At 44.1% G+C, this 22,314-nt stretch overlaps 1 long non-coding RNA gene across 10 annotated transcripts in view; it reads left to right on the top strand.

Moving 5' to 3' along the window:
• LOC147355519 (uncharacterized) overlaps positions 1 to 22,314 on the top strand; it is a 171,098-nt gene that overhangs the window by 92,092 nt on the left and 56,692 nt on the right. For 4 of the 10 annotated variants that reach the window (XR_015143994.1, XR_015143995.1, XR_015143996.1 and 1 more), the window contains one exon: positions 20,622 to 20,803. The exons of the other annotated variants lie outside the window; for them this stretch is intronic. This is a non-coding gene — a long non-coding RNA (uncharacterized LOC147355519). The remainder of the gene's footprint in view (positions 1 to 20,621; positions 20,804 to 22,314) is intronic. 10 annotated transcript variants of the gene reach the window in all.

The raw sequence follows: 22,314 nt of genomic DNA, 5'->3' as shown, positions 1-22,314 counted from the left end.
AGTTGGCTATATTCTGGGCAAAGCAACTGAAATATATGAGTATCTAGAAGACTCTTGAGAGTCCCTTGGACTGCAAGGAAATCCAACCAGTCCATTCTGAAGGAGATCAGCCCTGGGATTTCTTTGGAAGGAATGATGCTAAAGCTGAAACTCCAGTACTTTGGCCACCTCATGTGAAGAGTTGACTCATTGGAAACAACTCTGATGCTGGGAGGGATTGTGGGCAGGAGGAGAAGGGGATGACAGAGGATGAGATGGCTGGATGGCATCACTGACTCGATGGACGTGGGTCTGAGTGGACTCCGGGAGTTGGTGATGGACAGGGAGGCCGGCGTGCTGCGATTCATGGGGTCGCAAAGAGTTGGACACGACTGAGCGACTGAACTGAACCTAACTGAACCACTCCCTCTGGGGCTTAACCTCTCAAGAATCATTTGGCAGGGTGTATTTATTTATTTATTTGGGCTTCTCTGGTGGCTTAGATGGTAAAGAATCTGCCTGAAATGCAGGGTTGGTCTGAAGAATTCATAGACAGAGGAGCCTTGCGGGCTATAGTCCATGTGCTCACAAAGAGTCAGACAGGAGAAGGACTAAGTACACACACACACACACACACACACATTTATTTATTTATTACCTTGAATTTCAGTCATTCCTTTTTTTGGTCTAAACTCAGGCACAGAAGTCGGCGTATTCAATTGATGAGGCATGTGATTTGCAGGGATACTACAGTGGAGTGGTTTTGAGGTCAAGTTAAAATCCTGCCATACCATTTGCTGGCTGGGTGACCTTGAGCAACTGACTAAACATTTCTGAACCTCTATTTTCCCATCCGTAAAATGGGGTCAGTAATAGAAACTACTCCATAGTATCGACTTGATGGTTGAACGAGATCTGCCCTGTAAAAGCCTCTTCACAGTGCTTGATATACAAAGTAAGTGCTTCATACATACATAAAATATTATTATTATTTATTCAATAGATATTAACTGAAAACCAGTTAGCTGTCAAACCTAGCAACATGTAGAAAGAAAAAAAGATCCTTCTGCTGTTGCAGAAAACCCTTATCTTCCTACACTAAGGTGGATCAACATGGACAGGAAATTCAAGACAACACATACCTCCTTCCTCTCAATTTTCAAAAAGTCTTCCCACGAGGTCACATTTGGATGAAATCCAAGACTTGGGTGATGCTTGGACCTTGATTTTTATCAGAATCGGCTTTTCCCAACTAGACTGCACTTGCCGTTGATATAGAATATGGCGTTATTTATTACTTGTTGAATACCCACAGTCTGTTCAGCCCTTTACAAGAGATAAAGAAGATAAGTCCTGGGCCCCCCAGGGGTTTGCGATTCAAGTTCCTCAGTCTCAAAGTGCACCAGCTCAGAAGGACTTTGGATGCCCTCGGCACATTGACTCTGAAGTCATTTATTCCTCCCATAAAGAAGATGATTAAGTGAGAGGCTGAGCTTGGATCTTTGCAGAGTTCTTCTAGATAGAAAAACACAGTAACAGCAGATGCTATTAAAAATTAATTTAAAAAAACCCCTCTTTTTAAACTCAAAACCCTGGAAGAGGAAGTCATCACAAATCATGGAACAGAGGTGGTTTTGATTTCCTGTCCTCCTTTATAAGTCTCCAACTTTTTTTTTCAAGTCTCCAACTTTAAAACTTTACCATCCAGACTGTTTACCATGTGGAGGAGGGGAAGGGAGGATGACAGTTTTTTTAAAGGTGGAGAAAGAAATACAAATGGATGCTGTTTTGCCTGGAAGTTTGGCACATTTATGGACATTCTTTCAGTTCCAGCAAAATATGCCAAGATCCTATTAAATTAAACCCTGGTTCTCTCACTGTGGTCCTTGCTCAGTGAAATCATGAACTTACGTCCATAAAATACCATGAGTTCATCACTGTTGTTTCCAGAAGGGAGCCCAATTCCCATGGACCCAATGAAAGAAGAGTCTGGATGTTTGGTAGCAAGGTAGTGAACTTGCTCCCATGTTGGTCGATTCTGTCCAGAGTTGCAGGGAACTTACACAGATGTGAAACGTGAAGAGGTTTGTCTGAAATGGGAGCTTCTTATCGTGATGTTGCTCCAGTCCCTCATCCCAGAGAGAAACTTAGGAATTACTCTGGACTCTTAATCGCTCATTAATTCCATCAATCACATCATGGCACTCTACATTCCAGGTAGCTCTCTAATCCAGTCTGCTTACACCCTGGTCCAGGCCACCATCGTCTTTTTCTTTTTTTGGGTGAGGGGTGGTTGAAGGACTTTTATTTATTATTGAAGTATAGTTGATTTATAATGTTTTAGGTGCATAGCAAAGTGATTCAGTTATATATATATATATACATATGTAACTTTCCAGATCCTTTTCCATTATAGACTATTACAAGAAATTGAATCTAGTTTCCTCTGCTATACAGTAGGTCTCTGTTTATTTGTTTTATATATAGTAGTGTTCATTGGAAGGACTGATGCTGATGCTGAAGCTCCAATACTTTGGCCACCTGATGCAAAGAGCCAACTCACTAGAAAAGACCCTAATGCTGGGAAAGATTGAGGGCAGAAGGAGAAGGGGCTGACAGAGGATGAGATGGTTGGCTGGCATCACAGACTCAATGGATATGAGTTTGAGCAAACTCTGGGAGACAGTGAAGGACAGGGAAGCCTGGTGTGCTGCAGTCCATGGAGTCGCAAAGAGTCAGACACGACTGAATGAATGAACAGCAACAACATATATGTCTATCTGTTAATCCCCAATTCCCAACTTATCTCCCATCTTCCCCTTTTGGCAACCATAAATGTGTCTTCTATGTCTGCATCATTGTCTTTTATCTAGAAGACAGACAATTTCCTAACTAGCCTTCTTTTCTTGCTGCTTTGTTTAGATTCTCTCTCTCCCTTTTTTTTCATTCATTCTGTCTTTAAAAAAAAAGTATTATTTGTTTATTTGGCTGAGCTGGATCTTAGGTGTGGCACTGGGGATCTTTAGTTGTGGCTTTCAGACTCAGTTGTGACATGCAGGATCTTAGTTCCCCAACCAGAGATTGAACCCATGCCCTCTGCATTGGGAGTACAGAATCTTAACCACTGGACCACCGGGGAAATCCCTCTCTGACCCTCTGAACACAAAGTTAGGATTAGGGTTAGTTGATACGTAAGTGGAAATGTTTGTGATGCCTTGGGAAGACTAAGAAAGTTGACAACTGCTAAGCATACTGTTTTGTTCCCCGCCATCCCCTCCATCAACCCAACTCCCTCATTTCTGCACCTGTAATCTAGTCAAGGCTATGGTTTATCCTGTGGTCATGTATGGATGTGAGAGTTGGACTGTGAAGAAGGCTGAGCGCTGAAGAATTGATGCTTTTGAACTGTGGTGTTGGAGAAGACTCTTGAGAGTCCCTTGGACTGCAAGGAGATCCAACCAGTCCATTCTGAAGGAGATCAGCCCTGGGATTTCTTTGGAAGGAATGATGCTAAAGCTGAAACTCCAGTACTTTGGCCACCTCATGTGAAGAGTTGACTCATTGGAAAAGACCCTGATGCTGGGCAGGATTGGGGGCAGGATGAGAAGGGGACGACAGAGGATGAGATGGCTGGATGGCATCACTGACTCAATGGACGTGAGTTTGGGTGAACTCTGGGAGTTGGTGATGGACAGGGAGGCCTGGCGTGCTGTGATTCATGGGGTCGCAAAGAGTCGGACACGACTGAGCGACTGAACTGAACTGAATCTGGAATGTTTATGTGATGGCTAGAGCTCCAGCAGCTCCTTTAAACCATGAGATAACTTGGAAATGGAGGACAAAGAGAGAAGGAGCATGTCTCTGCCTCCCTGAAATTTTGATGGAATTGCCATATTTCCCTGATTGCCCACTTCAGGGATTCTTTGATGAGAAGAAAAAGTGAAATCTTAAATGTTTAAGTGACCGTAGTTGGGCTTAAATACCTAGCTAATATACTTTGACATCTTATTTCCTTTGACTTATCTCTCTTTCTATCTCCCAACGTGGACCTCTTGTTTTGGAAAGACCGATCTAAGCACATCCTTTTGTGATAATTTTCCCAGACTTTCATCTTGGTCTGATGCTGTATCTGAGCTCTGATGTTGCAGTGCACCTGTGCCCAAGATTTATTTTCATTTCCTTAATCTAACTTAATTTTTCAGTTTGACACCTGCCTTCTATCTTTCTTCTGGAACACACTTAGAGCTTGGAGAAAGGAGTATTGATACTATTTTTAGAATGGGAACCAAATTCCCTTCTTTTTGACCTTTATCTGTTCATTTATCTGCGAGAAGCTTATTAACTTCCATTGTGTGCTAGGAACTGTGCCAAGCACAGTCCTCCAGGGGTTTGTATTCTAATACCCTGAACAACATTACAATCATTTCTTTTGCTTAAAAATTTCTAATTATTGACATATCATCTAGCGATCATCAACTTTCTGTCTGTCTATCCATCTGTCTATTAAGACACTACATGTAGTAAAAGGGAGGTTTCAAACTAGAAATATATTTTAAACCAAAAACATAAATGACAAGATGATTTAGGCAGAGGTTGGCAAACTAGGTCCCATGACCCGGGTTCAGCCCCACCACCTGTCTTTGTAAGTCTTGAGAACTAAGAATGCTTTTTATGGGTTTCAGTGGTTGAAAATTGTTTTTGAAACAGCAAGAGCAAAAGAAGGTTAATATTTTGCAGCACATGAAATTTATATGAAATTTAAATTGCCGTGTGATTAATGAAGTTTTATTGAGATACAGTCACATTTATTCATTTTAGGTATTGTCCTTGGCTGCTTTTGCACTGCAATGGCAGAGCTGAGTAGTCGTGACAAAGACCACAGGACCCATGAAGATGAAAATATTTACTCTCTGACCCTTTACAGGAAAATTTTGCTGGCCCCTGATTTAATGGAATCCCTTCCTGTCAAATTAAGTGAGAAAATAATCACAGGATTTGGCAAAGTCACTAAGATGCCTGGTGATCTGTTGTTAGGGATTTTCATAGTAAGTTTTCCTCTCATCCTTTGATTTTCCGCTTCCAACTTAAAACTTCCTAAGAAGCAATTCGGTGAGACCATGGTTCCTAGAACATTCACCTGGAAAAATTGAAGAGACCTTCAAGGTGAGATATAATTCTGTCCAGGGTTGGGGAGGAGAAATGGCTGCAGGGACTCAAGGACTTACTGGCTTTCATCTTCTTTTCCTATAACCCAGGTTGCTCAAGCAAATCTTTGGGTTCACCAAGGTTGATGAGTTCACCAACAATGGGAATATCTGACTGCTCAGTTCTAGGAGTGGGCCACAGAGGAAAGCCAGCCCTTGGTCAGCACAGCATGTACAGGCTCCTAGGGCAGCCTCAGAGGCTAAGTGTTGCAAGCACACTAGATATTTGCAAAGTCAAAGTCCCCAATCCTAGCTTCGTTCCAAACGAACTCGGTGTTTTTTCACTGTAATTGAAGTTGATTCGTTTTATATTTACCATCTAAGGTCAGGGAGACCTGGATTCGACATCAATCCATCTGCTCTTCCCCTAAGTGTTTCTAATCCCTCCTCCATGGTGTAAATGGTTGATGATTTCTTCATCCTTTTCTCTTCCCAATTTTGTTCCTGTCACTGGGCCAACTCAGAGTAAACCTTCCCTAAGCATATGACATTCTTATTCATCAGGTCTGCCCCTGGGTGAAATCAGCCAGTTTCTTTCATTTTTAATTGCTGTCATTATTTTGGTAACATTGTGCACTAGTAGAATCTATCACCTAGCATTTTTTTTTTTTTTCCCTTGAAGAATGGCATTCCTCGAATCTAGTAAAACCAATGAATGGTTGGTACCCATCTCAGTTAATTAGTTTTCTTGGAACAATCTGTGTATGTCAAAGAAGGGAGAGAGCTGGGTAGGGGATACTTTGAGAGGATGGTGGAGTGTGACACGTTTGCATTGTATTATTTATTACAATGGGAGTTCTGAGCTTTCCTGGTGGCTCAGTGTTAAAGAATCCACCTGCCAATGCAGGAGACTGGGGTTCGATCCTCGGTCCAGGAAGATCCCACATGCCAAGGAGCCACTCAGCCCATGCACCACAACTATTGAGCCTGTGCTCTAGAGCTGGAGAGCCACAGCTACTGAAGCCTGAGCGCCTAGAGCCCGTGTTCTGCAACAAGAGAAGCCACCGCAATAAGAAGCCTGCACACTGCAACTAGAGTAGCCCCTACTCTGCACAACTGGAGAAAGCCCACAACTAGGGAAAGCCCACAAAGCTGTAAAGACCCAGTACTGCCAAAAATAATTTTTTTTTAAATGGGGTTCTGATCCCAGGGTTAAGCAATGTTACACAATGTATGAATTCATTCTCTGTATAAAAGTTGAAATGAACAGAAAAATATTGAGTAAAATTTGCTATTTCTTTAATTCCCACCCCTGCCTCTTCTCCACCCTTAATGTAAAGACAAGAACATTTGGGTGTATATTTTTGAGCTCCTGTTTCTGTGATGGATTTTTTTCTTTGTGGGTTGCTTCTTAGTTTGGGCTGTGATAAACAACACTGCTACAGACATGTTCATAAATATGTAAGTAGTTTTGCAGGACAGATTCTTAGAGATAAAAATGCTGAGTCCAAAAAATGTGTATTTCATATTTTGATAGAGAACTGCCAATTTGCTTTCTAGCAAGACATTCCTAATTTAAACACCTGATTCATTTTGCTGTACAGTAGAAGTTAACACCACATTGTAAGGCAACTATCAGTTCAGTTCAGTTGCTCAGTCACGTCCGACTCTTTGCGACCCTATGAATCGCAGCACGCCAGGTCTCTCTCTCCATCATCAACTCCCGGAGTTCACCCAAACTTATGTGCTTCGAATTGGTGATGCCATCCAGCCATCTCACCCTCTGTCGTCCCCTTCTCCCCCTGCCTCCAATCCCTCCCAGCATCAGGGTCTTTTCCAGTGAGTCAACTCTTGGCATGAGGTGGCCAAAGTATTGGAGTTTCAGCCTCAGCATCAGTCCTTCCAATGAACACCCAGGACTGGTCTCCTTTAGGATGGACTGGTTGAATCTTCTTGCAGTCCAAGGGACTTGGAAGAGTCTTCTCCAGCACCACAGTTCAAAAGCATCAATTTTTCAGCGCTCAGCTTTCTTCACAGTCCAACTCTCACATCCATACATGACCACTGGAAAAACCATAGACTTTACTAGACAGACCTTTGTTGGCAAAGTAATATCTCTGCTTTTTAATATGCTATCTAGGTTGGTCATAACTTTCCTTCCAAGGAGTAAGCGTCTTTTAATTTCATGGCTGCAATCACCATCTGCAGTGATTTTGGAGCCCCCCAAAATAAAGTCTGACACTGTTTCCACTGTTTCCCCATCTATCTGCCATGAAGTAATGGGACCAGATGCCATGATCTTTGTTTTCTGAATGTTGAGTTTTAAGCCAACTTTTTCACTCTCCTCTTTCACTTTCATCGAGAGGCTTTTTAGTTCTTCTTCACTTTCTGCCATAAGGGTGGTGTCATCTGCATATCTGAGGTTATTGATATTTCTCCCGGAAATCTTGATTCCAGCTTGTGCTTCTTCCAGCCCAGCGTTTCTCATGATGTACTCTGCATAGAAGTTAAATAAGCAGGGTGACAATATACAGCAACTATACTCCAATAAAAATTCATTAAACATTTTTTACCCTTTATACACAGAGAGATAGCTCATTATTTTTTAAAATTTATTGAAATACAATTAATGTGCAGTAAAACATCCTTTGTAGAATACATTTTGATGACTTCAACCTGAATCCATCACAGAAATCAAGAAATAGAACATTTCCATTGCCTCATAATGTTCCTTTGTGTTATTTTGTAATCAATTCCCTTCTCCCATCTCCAGCCCCCTGGTAACCCCTGATCTGTTTTCAGTCCATTTAGATTGGACTTTTCCAGTGGGTCCTATAAGTGGAAATTATTTTACATAATTTTTGGTGTCTGGCTCTTACCGCTTAATAGAATGAATGCTCTTGAGATTCATCCATGTTTTGGTATATGTCAGTGGTTTGTTCCTTTTTATTGCTGTGTAGTATTCCATTGTATGGATATACCATAATTTGTTTAGTCATTCCTCAATTGATGGGTACTTGGGTTCTTTCAATTTTTTGCGCTATCATAAACAATTATTTTAAGCCTGGTGGACACAACTGGAGCGACTTAGCCAGCAGCAGCTGCAGCATGTTAAAATATTCATTTATAGGTCACATTTTTAGGTGTGAAAATGTTTTAATTTCTCTTGGGTAAATACTTAGGAATGGAATATTACTAGTATGAAAGTGAAAATGTCAGTCACTCAGTTGTGTCCAGCTCTTTGCGACCTTATGGCCTGTAGCCTGCCAGATTCCTCTGTCCATGGAATTCTCCATGCAAGAATACTGGAGTGGGTTGCCATGCCCTCCTCCAGGGGATCTTCCCCACCCAGGGATTGAACCCAAGTATCCTGCATTGCAGGCAGGTTATTGGAAAATGGTTACATTTATAGTAAGTGGTGAACTATTTTCTAAATTGGCTGTACCATTTTGCATCCTCATTGTATTAGTTTATTGAGCTGCCATGACAAAGTACCACAGACTGGGTGGCTTAAGCAACAGAAATTTATTGTTTCACAATTCTGGAGGCTAGAATCCAAGTTCAAGATCAAGGTGCTGGCAGGGCTGGTTTTTGCCCAGGCCTGCTTTCTCCATGGCTTGTAGGCTGTCTTCTCCCTATCACTTGACATGATCTTCCCTCTGTGTTTGTTCATGTCCTAATCTCTTCTTATAAGGATAGCAATCATATTGGATTAGCCCCCATCCTAATGACCTCATTTCAATTCACTTATTTTTTTTTTTTAATATTTATTTATTTGGCTTCGCTGGGTCTTACTTGTGGCATGTGTGATTTTCTGTCTTTCTTGCAGCTTGCAGTATCTTTTTAGCTATGGCATGTAAATACTTAGTTGAGGCATGTGGGATCTAGTTCCCTGACCAGGGGTTGAATCTGGGGCCCCTGCATTGGGAGTAAAGAGCCTTAACCACTGAATCACCAGGGAAGTCCCAATTCAGTCACCTTTTTAAAGAACCTATCTCCAAATACCCTCACACTCTGAGTTGCTGAGAGTTAGAACTTGAACATATGAATTTCGGGGGACATAACTTAGTGCACAAGACTCATCAAGAGGTATGAAGGCTTCAGTCATTCCACATCCTCATCAGCACTTGGGCTCATCAGTCTTTTACATTTTTGTCATTCTGGTAGTATGTAGAACACATGGTTGTTTTCATGGGCCAAGTTTCTTTTTAAGCAAAGAAAAGCCCCGGGACTTCCCTGGCTATCCAGGGGTTAGGACTCCGTGCTTTCACTGCAGGGAGCAAGGGTTCGATCCCTGGTTGGGGAACTAAAATCCAGCATGCTGCATGGCTCAGCCAAAAGAAGAAAAAACCACCTCAGTTCTGTGGCTGAGTAGATCAGGGTCATCATGGTAACCAACCAATATGCCAGCCATTCCAAAAGACTGTGTCACGGTTAAGCGTCCAAGAAAGTATGGATGGCTCAGGGCAAAACTTTGACCACTCTTTGCAAATGACCTTTGTCTGACTGATGTTGTGAGGTATTCAGAGATTTTGAAAGTCAAGAGGAATTGTGAAAACTCTTGAAGTCAGGTGCAGCCAGCATTTGGCAGAGGCCAATGGTTTCAGTTTTTTCAAGATAACCCTGCAATGGGAGATATGGCTAATGGGACACTCTAGAAAAACAGAACTAAATAAAATGAAGGACAGATTTATGACACAAATAAGCTGCTCTTTTGGTAGAGTGGGGCAAGGTAATTTATCAACTTATTGGATTGATTATGATCAAAGTTGCTTAACTTGATACAAATGTCATTCAAGATGAAATTGGATATTTTCCTGGGACACAGGGCTTCAAACAAGCAGAATGAATTGATAAGTGACATGCTTCTTAATAATTACACTCTCAAGTGATGGAAGATATAAGTACAGATATAGATATAATTCAGCCTATCTACCTATTACCTCTAAGTGTATGGATATATGTAGATATATATTTACCTATAGATAGATGGATATCTTTTGTAATATAATCTATTCTGTTTGCGTAAATGGTTCCATTTCAGATTCAATGCACAATAATATTCATCCATTTTTTCATCTTCTTGTTTTCCTCTCTCTGATCTATGCCTACACCCAAGCCCACAAAAGCACCTCTGATAGATGGAGAGTGATATTACGATTGATTGGTCTGCCCCTGCCAGTGCATCCGTGTTTGGTCATGAGTGCGGAGGCTGCAAGGGGGCCGGGGAATAGAATGACTCGGCCTACAAGACAGCTCCTCTTTGATGAACAATCAGACACAGATGTCAATAACAATTAGATTGTCTGTAAACTCCAGTCACTTAGGGCTCCCGAAGCCTGTCCACAGGGCCTGGATTGAAACCCTCAGCCTTGTGAACTCCAAATCAGGTTTGGCATTGGGAATGAAAAGCCATCAGCAGTAATAGTATTACGAAGCTGTTGGTCGAAGAAGTACAGTGGGCTTGGAATGGTGTTCGGGCTCTTGCATGTTGCAGGGCAAAGAATGAGCCATGGAAGCAACGAGATGAGAGGGCAGGCAAGATGGGGGCTGGCGGCACCGAGGGGCACCTGGGAATGAATGGGCACTTTGCTTATAAGCATGGACTTCATTGCAGCAGTATCCTGAGTGTGCGTCCTGGCTTTGCCACTTGTAACTTGTGTGATCTTGGACCAATGCTGTCACCGCCTCAGTTTTGTCATCATGAAATAGGGATGTCACGGGACCTAAAACCTAATATCATAAGAGGTATTATCTTATAGGGTGGTTGTAATAAGTAATCATCCTAATGAATTACTATTATCGGCAGAGCCGCAGGTGGTCAATAAAGTTAGCTTTTGAGTGTCTGACATGGGCCTGTTTCATGTGTCATGGGTCATTTAATCTCCACCACTGCCCATTCTGAAGTGGAGCAGATAGAATCATAGATGTCAAGCACTTAATCCAGTGCCTGGCATTGAATAAATTATGATTATCTTTATAAAACATCTCCCTTGGGTGGTGCAGGGGACACTCAGGAAGGTGAAAACCAGGAAGTATTGCCCAGAATATGAGAGTCTCATTTTCTCAGTCCCTGCTGAAGGGCCCATCTTTCAAGCAAGAGGGAGAGAGAAACGGAGTGTCACCAGAAGGAAGATGTTCTTCTTTAATATCTGCTTCCTCAGGGTCTCAGCCACGTGAATCAGGTGCTGCATGTTTGAGGGAGAAAACTTGGGAGTGGGGAGAGCAGGAAGAAGTGGAATTCCAAGGACAAGCCCCCGATCCCTCTTGAAGGAAGAGATGGGAAGATGGAAAGAACCCTCCCAGTCCCTCTGACTTGAGTTTCGATTGCAGAGCCATGGATTCTCCTCTGGTATTTGCACAGTAGGAAGCATTCCTAGCTGATCCAGGTAGAGGCTGACCTTGAATGATTTTAATTCCAGTGGCAAGTTTGCTTATTTTTTCTAGCTTGCTCTGCTTTTTCTCTAAGCTCATTTCCTGGTCTATCTCTTCCATCACTTCCTCCCCTGTTTTTTCCCAACTCAAACATTCTACACCCTTTAGATTGACCTGCTGACCCATCACATCAACAAAGAATGTGGATTCTGAGAAGACAGGCTTTGGTTCAAAATCTGACTGTGTTGCTGGTTGTCTATGTGAAGTGGGACTAGTGGCTTTGCCTTGCTCAGCCTGAGTTTTCTCATCTGTCAAAAGGCAGAAATTGTGCATTTCTCTTAGGGTTGTGGAGCTCTTGTGGGCTTATCTTATGGTCACCTACCGCTGTGTAACAAACTGCCCTGAACCTGAGTGGCTTGAAAGAGGGAGTTAGCCAAGGACCTGCTGCACAGAGCAGGGAACTCTGCTCAATGTTATGTGGCAGCCTAGATGCGAGGGAAGTTTGGGGAAGAATGGATGCATGGATATATATGACTGAGTCCCTTTGCTCTCCACCCGAAACTATCACAACATTGTTCATTGGTTATGTGAAATGAAAGTTGCTCTGTCGTGTCTGACTCTTTGCGACCCCATGGATTACACAGCCCATGGGATTCTCCAGACCAGAATACTGAAGTGGGTAGCCATTTCCTTCTCCAGGGGATCTTCCCAACCCAGGGATCGGAACCAGGTCTCCCGCATTACAGGCGGATTCTTTACCTGCTGAGCCACCTGGCTAGGCTAATATAAAATGAAATGTTAAAAAAAGCTTATCTGATAAAAGAAAAAAGAGGGAGTTATATTGATCTTCTAATAAATCTACAACTTGGGTCCAGCTCAATGGGGACAACCTCTATGCTCCACTTGGTAACAGGTGGAATGTTGGATGCTGTAATCAGCTGCAGGCTTGTCCGTTCTTGTGTCTAGTGACTGGCCAGGCCTCTGTTAGACCAGACAGCCAGAGCATCTATGCATGGCATCTTCCTGTGGCTACTTGGCCTCCTTACAAGATGGTGCTTAGGTTCTAAGGATGAGCATGCCCCTAGAGAGAGAAGACCAAGTGGAAGAAATACTTATTTCCTTTTATGATCTGACTTGGCTGCCGCAGAGGGTCACTGCTTCTAATTCCTGCTCATGGGGAAGTAAAGACATTTTCCCTCAGTTTCAGGGGGAACAGAAAGACTCCATTGGCTGACGGGGGAGTGGCAAAATTCTGGAAAGGCATTAGGAACTGGCAATATGCCGTGGTCTTTTTTTGTGGAAATCCAGTGTGCCACAGTTAATATACATACAACTCTTTAATAGGAGCTGGCACATGGGAAGTCGATGTTATCTCAAGTTCAAGCTCTTTCTACAATCTGAAATTGTAGGATCCCGGAGGGCTGAGACCTCATCATTCTCTGTTACCCTGAACTGGGCAAGACCTGGAGGGGATATTTGGCAAGTGTTGGTTGAATGATCAATGAACAATTTTCAATAGTTCAGTTGAGTGGCTCTTAAAACTGGCCCTTGATCAAAATCACCGAGGAGCTAGGTTCAGATTATCCCCAAGCTCTGCACTTTACCTACTGAATCAGACTCTCTGAAGCTGGAGTTTGGGGATGAGTGCTTTTTAATGACCTTTTCCAGCGGTTCCCATGTAGCCAGTGTGAGAACCAGCATTTCTAAACCATATGCTTAACTCAGGAGAATCTGATATTCCTACTAGGAAAGAAAGTGTTAGTCATCCAGTCATGTACCACTCTTTGCAACCCCATGGACTGTAGCCCACCAGGCTCCTCTGTCCATGGGATTCTCTAAGAATACTGGAGTGGGTTGCCATTCCCTTCTCAGGGGATCTTCCTGACCTAGGGATCAAACCTTGGTCTCCCATACTGCAGGCAGATTCTTTACAATCTGAGCCACCAGAGAAGCCCACTAGGAAAGAGCTGACCCATTTTATAGATGGACAAACTGAGACTCAGGAGGTGAAAGAACTTGCCCAAAGGAACATAGTGAATTAGACTACCTTCTGAGAAGCAGCAGTGCAAGAACTTTAGGCACTGTGGTTAGTCGGTGAAGGTAATATTTTTTGATCAGAGTTTTGGTGGTAGTGGGGAGAAAGCTTTAGCGGTTCTTTAAGTGGGCAATTCTCAAATTTGGTTTTTCGCTTGCTTACCTCCCTTTGATTCTTTTGCCACATTAGAGTAGCATATGCAGTTAACTCACATCCTATTTTTCTTTATTAAATAGACTCACTTTTTAAAAAATATCGTTTTTAATTTTTTTTAAATTTTAATTAATTTTATTTTATTTTTAAACCTTACATAATTATATTAGTTTTGCCAAATATCAAAATGAATCCACCACAGGTATACATGTGTTCCCCATCCTGAACCCTCCTCCCTCCTCCCTCCCCATACCATCCCTCTGGGTCGTCCCAGTGCACCAGCCCCAAGCATCCAGCATCGTGCATTGAACCTGGACTGGCATCTCGTTTCATACATGACATTTCACATGTTTCAATGCCATTCTCCCAAATCGTTTTTAATTTTTATTATTATGTATTCAGCTACACTGGATCTTGGTTGTGTCACACAGTATCTTTGTTGCATTATACAAGATCTTTTGATGGGTCACCCAGATTCTCTAGCATGCCCTGTGGGCTCAGCAGTTGTGGCTCTTCAGCATGTGGGATCTTAGTTCACTGACCGGGGATCAAACCTGTGTCTCCTGCATTGACAGGTGGATTCTGTACCACTGAGCCACCAGGAAAGCCCTAATTTTTTTTTTTTAATTAAAAAATTTTTTTGGCTGTGCCATGCAGCATGTGGGATCTTAGTTCTCCAACTAGGGATCAAACCCACACCTCCTGCATTGAGAACACGAAGACTTAACCACTGGACCATCAGGGAAGTCCCACGATTTGCTGCTTTAAATAAGACTAATCAGCCAGTCCAGTCAGGTTCCTGGTGCAAAGGACATGGGGAATCTGCTCCCCACCATCATTCAAGGGGCACCCAGGACTCCAAAGACTGGATGCAAAGTCCAGGGTCTTCATGGATTCAAGAAAACACAGGGACCTTGCTGAGCCTGTAGCCCAGGAATCCTGAACCCAGGCGAGCCAAAAAGCATGTTCTAGAAAGTTTTCTTGGATCAGGAGGAATGGAAGAGAGGAAATGTTTTCCAAAGTGGAATTGAGAGTGATGCACTTCTCTGTTTGGTGATGAGTTCTGTGTGGTTCATACTCACGTATGGAGATAAATATTTTCCTTCCATTGTCATGGAAGAGGGAGGAGTATAGAGAACTAAAAGAACAGAAGGGGGTTGTGGGGGGCAGGGGAGATAGGATGGATCAAAAAAAAGCAAAAAATGTTACTGCGGATTTATAGAATCCTGGAAATAGTTTCAGCATCCTTTCTGGCCTGGCTGCTGCTGTATTACCTTCAGGTGGTTGCCAATATCTGTGAAAAACTCGTGCTCTTGGCTTGGGGGCTCAGAATACTGGGCGTACGTAGTGCTGAGAGAAGATGTCAAGGGACCTGTATGTTCTTTGGATTTTGTGTTATAGAACATCGGCAGCAATTTCAGAAGTGTTGCTGTTTCAACCGGGTTGGTATTTCACACCAATTTTTTTTTTTTTTTAAATAGAGTCAGCTGAGCCCAGAGCATCGAAATACCCCTGGAAGGGCCAGCTATCCCTCCAAAAAGCCATGAGGTCGGCAGCAATTGTGTCTGCTGCTTGAAAGGGAACCAGTTCAAGCCGTTTTCAATTCACCGTGGAGAGTCTGTAGGAAAATCACGTTTTGTTGTAAAGGACACTAGCTCTCACAAAAAATCTTGTCTTCAAATATTTTTGCTGTGCTCCAAGTGTTGAACAAGTAAATTTGGAAAACTGCCATTGCACAAAAAGTGAAGCTAAACTGCCCAATGGGGAGGGAGTAGGATACATTTTTATAAAGAATGCCATCCAGGGACTTTTTCCCTGGTGGTCCCGTGGCTGGGGCTCTGAGCTCCCAATGCAGGGGGCCCCGGGTTTGATCCCAGGTCAGGGGACTAGATCCCACATGCCACAACTAAGAGTTTGCGTGCCGCAGCTAAAGATCCCACATGCTGCAACTAAGACCCGGTGCAGCCAAATAGATAAATATTAAAAAAAAAAAAAAAAAAGAGCACCATCCACTCTCTGCCACAGATGGGACAGCAGTCTGGAGTCTCAGCACCATTCCAGGTATTTCGGAGAGGTTATTTAATTCTTCTCAACAACAGGAGATAGGCATGTTATTTCCCATTTATAGAGGCTAAAACTGAGATTCTGATGGATGAAGGGATGTCCCCTAATTGAACGACTTGGAGGTGCTGACATGGAGATTTGAATCCATGCTGGTTTGACCTTTGAACCTTGTGATGAAGCAGGGACATTTTCATATTCTTACAAGACGTATTGCTCTCATTCATGAATGTGTTCCTTTGACAAATATTTATTGAGCACTTACTATATACCTGGCATTGTCTTAGGCATTCTTGATGCAAAAGTGAGCGAACCCAAATGCAGGTGGTAGAACCCTTTGCTTTTCTTCCATCCATTCCCATCGACAGTGCTCTACAAAATTCACTTGGAAGCAGGCTCCTTTTCTGCTTTCCTCTGGGGTAGCTGTTGTGCACTGGGCTTTAGTTGTGTGTTGATTTAGTTGCTTCTTTTCATCAAATGTTGAACTCTAAGAAAATGAAGGGCTATATCCCAGAATTTTGGAAAAGGCATCTCCCCAGCTCCAAGTAAACATGGGGCTCTGGACCTAGCATCATCATATTCCACCCTCAGCCACAGTGATTGGTCCAGGCAGGAGCATGTGACTCAGACTCGGCCAATCAAATGGCTTCCCTAGGATTTTTACAAGGGAACTGGTAGGAAAGACTATGTTTGTTTTGTTTACTCAGGTGTGGCTATAATTCCAGCTTCCTGGTGGGAGCTGGCTTTGAAAAAGAGTGGAGACAGAGGACTGCAGGGTCTGAGTCCTTGATTCTGGGCATCCCTAGAGCCTATTTCCTGCCTGCCTTTTTCTGTAGTTCAACAGGAGAATTATTATCTCTCTACTTCCCTACTTTGATGAATGTCAATTGGAGTTGATTTTCTGTCACTTACACCCAGAGTCCTCATGAGTGTATCCTGAGTAATTATCATGACAAATAGATGGAAAATAACTAGATACTGTGCTAAGGCCATTTATATCAGCAAGTGTGGGACTCAGCTCAGACTTAGGTGGGCAGGGGTAGTGGCACTGCTAGGGGGATTGAATATCACAGTGGGTGGAAGTCTGGGCTTTTAGAGACTAGAGGTCTTAGGTTTAAATACAGGCTGCAGTTCCAGACTAGCTGGATAACACTGGGCAAGTTACTTAACCTTTCTGAGCTCATGATTGTGAATCTGGTCAGCAATGGAAAGGGCCCTGCAAGATGATATATGTCTGAGTCAAATTACCTGGAGCTGGAAAGTATCTAAAAGACCCCTGCACTCTCCTTTGTGCTGGAAACTTGCCCCCATCATCTTTTACTTCACATTCATCAGCAACGCTGGTTGAAAGTCCCCTCTGTTTGTAAGGCACTGGGGAATAGCATCAAATAAAATAGATAACACCCCGGCTCTTTTGAAGCTTACACTTATACCTTATGAGTAACACTGCCTTGAGGCAGGAGGCATTCTGGGTGCTGTGGGTGCATTTGGGAGGGACCTGAGAGTTCCAGAAAAGCTACCAAGGGAAAGTGATATGTAAGCGGAGATGTGGACAAAATGGGTAGAAATAGGCTAGGTAAGCAGGGAACTGAGGGGAAAAGCATGCTGCTGGTGGAGAAGCCAGCACAGGCAAAGGCTTAGAAGTGAGCCTCAGTGGGGCTTCTTTCAGGAAAGCGATGGTGCATTGAGCATGGCTGGAGTATGAAGCAGGCGGGGTTGGAAATGGGGCTGGAGAAGAACGTAGGGAAGATAATGCCGAGTTTGGGGTCTTATGTTAAGATGTTAGGACTTTATCTTTAGGGCCTTGGGGACCCTTAGAAGAGCTTATGTAAGAACCTTCCAGGTGTCCTCTGGAGGTCAGAGCAGAGGGCAAATCAGGACTAGAATCCTGGATCCAAGATCGAAAATTCTTAGGATTTCCCTGGTGGCCCAGTGATTAAGAATCTGCCTTGCAGTGTGGGTCCGATGCCTGGGTTGGGGGACTAAGACCCCACATGAGCCCGTGCCTGCAACTGCTGAGCCCGAATGCCACAACTACAGCCCCTGAGCCCCAAGTCTCTGTGCTGCAACTACGACCCAACACAGAGAAATAAATTTAAAAAAAAAAGATGGAAAAATTTTGAGTCTAGCCTCCCATTTTCCAGATGGACAAACTGAGTTCCCAAGAGGCTGGTGAGCAGAGGGGCTGGAACCAGAGTCCAGGTCTCTGGATCTCAAACCAGCGCTTTCTTCTGCCCCTGGAGTTCCTCCCCTCCAAGCGCGAACCTGGGCCAAGTCCGGCCCCTCATAGCTCTTCTGAACTCAAGAAATCTTCCATTCCTCACGTACACACAGCCATGCTGTCTCAGGAAGCTCGCAATACATTTTTTTTTTTTCAGGCAACGCCTTGCTCCCATCCCTGCAAAACAATGTATTTATTATTGCTAAGCCTTTTCCATCTTTGAGGAGAAAATGCATACCACATGACTCCCCAAAGCCGAGCTGTCCCGGTTTACAAATACAGTACGTTAATAGCTTTGTAAACATTTATTCGGGATGACAGCTGAGGGAAACATGTGGCATTAATTAGAAGGCTCAGCAACTCAGCCTATTAAGAGGGAGTTTAAATCTGAATTAGCTGGCTTTGCTGGGACGAGAGGCTCTGGGGAACAAAACTTCGCTCTAATGTGTTCTGACTCCGTGGACGTTGGGGTGTGTCGAGGTCCACGGGAGTCTCTTAGGGAGGAAGCCTGTGTCATGGCAAGATGGTCTCGGAGTCATGGGGCTGCAAAACGATCAGGGTTGGCCTCCCCAACGGTCTGCCCTACTGGGTCATGAAACTCGCCATGGCTTCAGAGGATGGGAGTATGCCCGTGCAGGAGACATAAGAGATGTGGGTTTGATCCCTGGGTTGGGAAGATCCCCTGAAGGAGGAAATGGCAACCCACTCCGGTATTCTTGCCTGGAGAATCCCATGGACAGAGGAGCTTGGTGGGCTACAGTCCCTGGGGTTGCAGAGTCGGACATGACTTAGCAACTGAGCATGCAGGTTCTGTACAGAGTTCTCCCATCAGAGCATCCTGATTGTCTCTGCCTCGTGGTATCCACGAGCCTCCTCAATAAACTGGGTGCTCAGGGAGCCCAGAAGCTGGCCCTATTTCCCACTTCCTCCTTGTCCAGCAAGGCTTGGTTTAAAGTAGATGCTGGAAGGGGTGATTTCATCTCAGGTTGAATGATGAATCTCAAGTTCATCAAAGGTTGCGAATTTTAATGTTTGAGATTATCCCCAATGGTTGTATATCTGCACATAGAAGTGTCCTGAGAACATTGAAAGGAGGTGACATTTGTCGCATGACTCTGAACTTATGTCCTATGCTTGGAACATATCTCTTGTTGATATATGAACATCCTTTTATTATTTATTTTTTAAATAAATCTTTCAATTGGGCTATTCATGAATAGTCCAATGACATTGTTTTGTTGCACCTGGAATGGTGTTCAATATGTTCATTTGTTACATGCATTAAGCATTAACTCACATCCTGGTTTGTGTGTGGTACTGTTTTGACTTTTCTTCATCTGTGAATGTTCCCAAGAGCTTCTAAATACAGAAGGGACCCAGGTCTGCTGTGAACTCTTAGAATCTGGATGGTGCTCTGTGACTGTATGTTGAGTGCATCTATGGAAGAAGGAATGACCTCGGGAAGTTGTGTGTCTTCTCTGGGGCTCAGTTTTCTCATCTGTAAAATGGGACAGTAGACATGGAAGGAGGGCTGGGTAGTCAAGGGCTGAGGATGCAGTGAGTTGACTCACAGCATGCTACACAGTTCTGGTTTCTTTCTTTCTTCTTCTTTTATTTTTTTGCAGTCTTTAGTTTCTTTCGTTTATTTATTTGGCTGTGCTGGGTCTTAGTTGAGGCACATGGATCTTTAGTTGTGGCATGTGGGATCTAGTTCCCTGACCAAGGATCAAACCTGGGCCTCCTGCATTGGGAGCTCAGAGTTTAACCACTGGACCACCAGGGAAGTCCTTACACAGCTCAGGCTTCTGTTCTGTTGGCTCTGGCCTCTGGCCCCTCTACCCTGATGCCATCACCTTTGTCCCCCCGGCTCACCCCTTCCTGGTTGAGCCAGGCTCCCATCCTCCCAAAACTGCAAGCAAAGCCTCACCTGGTATCTGACTTGGCTGGATGACCCAGAAGCTGATCTGATCCTCTTTCGTTTTGGCTTCATCTCCAAGCCACAACCTTCTCCCTCTCTTCTCCACTCACTGCACAGGCCCTGGAAGTTCAAAGACTTGGTGGTTTTCAAAGATTTTTTTTTTCCTTCTAGGAAACGAGATTGATAACACAAACAGTGTCTGTTTTACAGACACTCTGGAAGTGGCCCTGGATGAAGTGGGAGATTTCCTCTCCCTCTCTGGATTCTGGGATGTTGTAGAGCCTTGATGTTATTCGTATTCTCATTTAATGGATAGAGAACCAGTGATGTGAGAGGGGCAGTGCCTGGCCGGGCTGAGAAGTGGCAGAGCTGGGGCTAGAACATGGCTCTTTTCACTGCATCTTGTCTAAGAGTGCAAGAGTTTAGAAGAGCCAAGAAGTAACTCTGGTAGGGATCATGGGAGATATATATATATAGGTAGACAGAAGGGAAGAGTAGGTGGCCAGGAGTTAGACTTTCTGGATTCCCAGCTTGCCCTCAGCACTTAGAAACCACGTGCCTGGGCAAGTTCAGTCACCACGCATGGCTGGTGGCTACCATATTGGATCACTTGGCTATTGAACACAGGCTGGAATCTAGGGGTACCTGGTTTACAATTGTAGCTCTGTTGCTCGTTTGCTGTGAAATTTGGACAGGTTACTTAATTTCTCTAAAGCTCAGTATCTTTATCTGTAGAGTGAGACTGAAATCGAAGTCACAGCACCTGTTCAGATCATAGCTCCTGGAGCCACCAAGCTCCCCGCCTCTGAGACAAGGTCTACAACAGACCACATCAGGAAGATGGTGAAGCCTTCCAGAGACTCTTCAGGCATTTTCTGACAATTTCCCTGAGCCACTCACCCCGTCCTTGGGTCAAGGTAAAGAGGGGGCTCGCTTGGATTCTTTGTTGTTGGTTCTCTGCCGTGTGGACCACACGTGGTTTTGTTCGGTCCTTGGAGTGTGCCGTTTCCTGTTGGCTGGCTGACTGCATGGAGGGTGAGGCAGGGGATGGGGGGCTGGGAGGGAAGAGATGGGTGCAGAGGCAGCCCAGCCTCCCCGGCACTAACCGTCTGTCCATCTAATAACAAAGGCCAGGTTCTGGGCCTCTCTTGGCCTTTTAGGTGTAGATGATAAACAGTAGCTAAACGTAAGGGCAGAGAAGCCAGTGAATGAAGAACAAGGCTAACCCCCGTCAGGGAAATAACCGAGACTAGTGGGCTGTAGGGTCTGAGCGGCTGCCTTTATAAACCTCCCTGGCCTTTTCCTTGCCTTTCCCCCCGGCCCACCCTCTTTGTTTTCTTCCCATCCCCCCGCCCCTCTAATGTAGGAAAGAGGAGGTTGCTTTATTTATTCTGAGTGTTTAGGCATTTCTGTGGGTCCTCGTTGTAAGCACTTCACAGTCTCCTCTACCCCGACACTCTCCAGCATCCCATGGATCCCTGCAGATAAGAGTTATGATTTACAAGTCTTCAATCTTTCCCCAAAGAAAACAGGGATGTTTCTCAGAGTTTAGAAGATCTCCCAGGTTTGCCAGACTCACAGTGAAGTGGGCATCTCAGAGCAGTGCAGGGAGTGGGAAGCTTGGAGATGTCTCTCCAGAGCTGACTTGGACCACAATCCACCCATCACATCTTCCTGCTGACTCTGCAGCAGGTATGGGAAAGTGACCTTGAAAAAAAAAACAAAAACGAGAAAGCAAAGGAAAAGGGCTACTTCTAGATGAGTGCTCTTTCTAGATGGTTCTTGGGTTGGTAAAATGGCAGAATTCAGTTTTCCTTCCATTTTCTGCGCCTGGGCCTAGCTTTTCCAAGTACGTCCACAGCAGATTCGTATGTTGGCTCTGCTTTCCCAGCTCCTTGATGCTAAAGAGGAAGGGTTGGGTATTCCCTGGTGGTCCAGTGGTTAAGGCACCAAGTTTTCACTGCTGAGGGCCCTGATTCGATATCTGGTCAGGAACCTAAGATCCTACAAGCCATGCATGTATACATGCTAAGTCACTTCAGTCATGTCTGACTCTCTGCAACCCTGTGGACTGTAGCCCATCAGGCTCCTCTGTCCATGGGGATCCTCCAGGCAAGAATACTAGAGTGGGTTGTCAGGCCCTCATCCAGGGAATCTTTCTGACCCAGGGATCAAACCCACAGCTCTTATGTCTCCTGCATTGGCAGGTGGGTTCTATAGCATGGCCAAAAAAAGAAAAGAAAAAAAAAAAGGGACTTCCCTGGAAGTCCAGTGGTTAAGACTTTGTCTTCCAATGCAGGTGGTGTGAGTTTGATCTCTAGCTGGGGAGCCAAGATCCCACTTGCCTTGCAGCCAAGAAAAACCAGATCATAAAACAGAAGCAATATTGTAACAAATTCAACAATGACTTTCAAAATGGTCTATCATG

The sequence above is a fragment of the Bos grunniens genome, chromosome 17 (assembly GCF_055505025.1).
Source record: "Bos grunniens cultivar Pamir isolate PY7600 chromosome 17, Bosgru_T2T1.0, whole genome shotgun sequence".
Taxonomy (NCBI): Eukaryota; Metazoa; Chordata; class Mammalia; order Artiodactyla; family Bovidae; genus Bos; species Bos grunniens.
The sequence above is the reverse complement of the archived record's forward strand: the minus strand, read 5'-3'. Positions and strand labels throughout refer to the sequence as shown.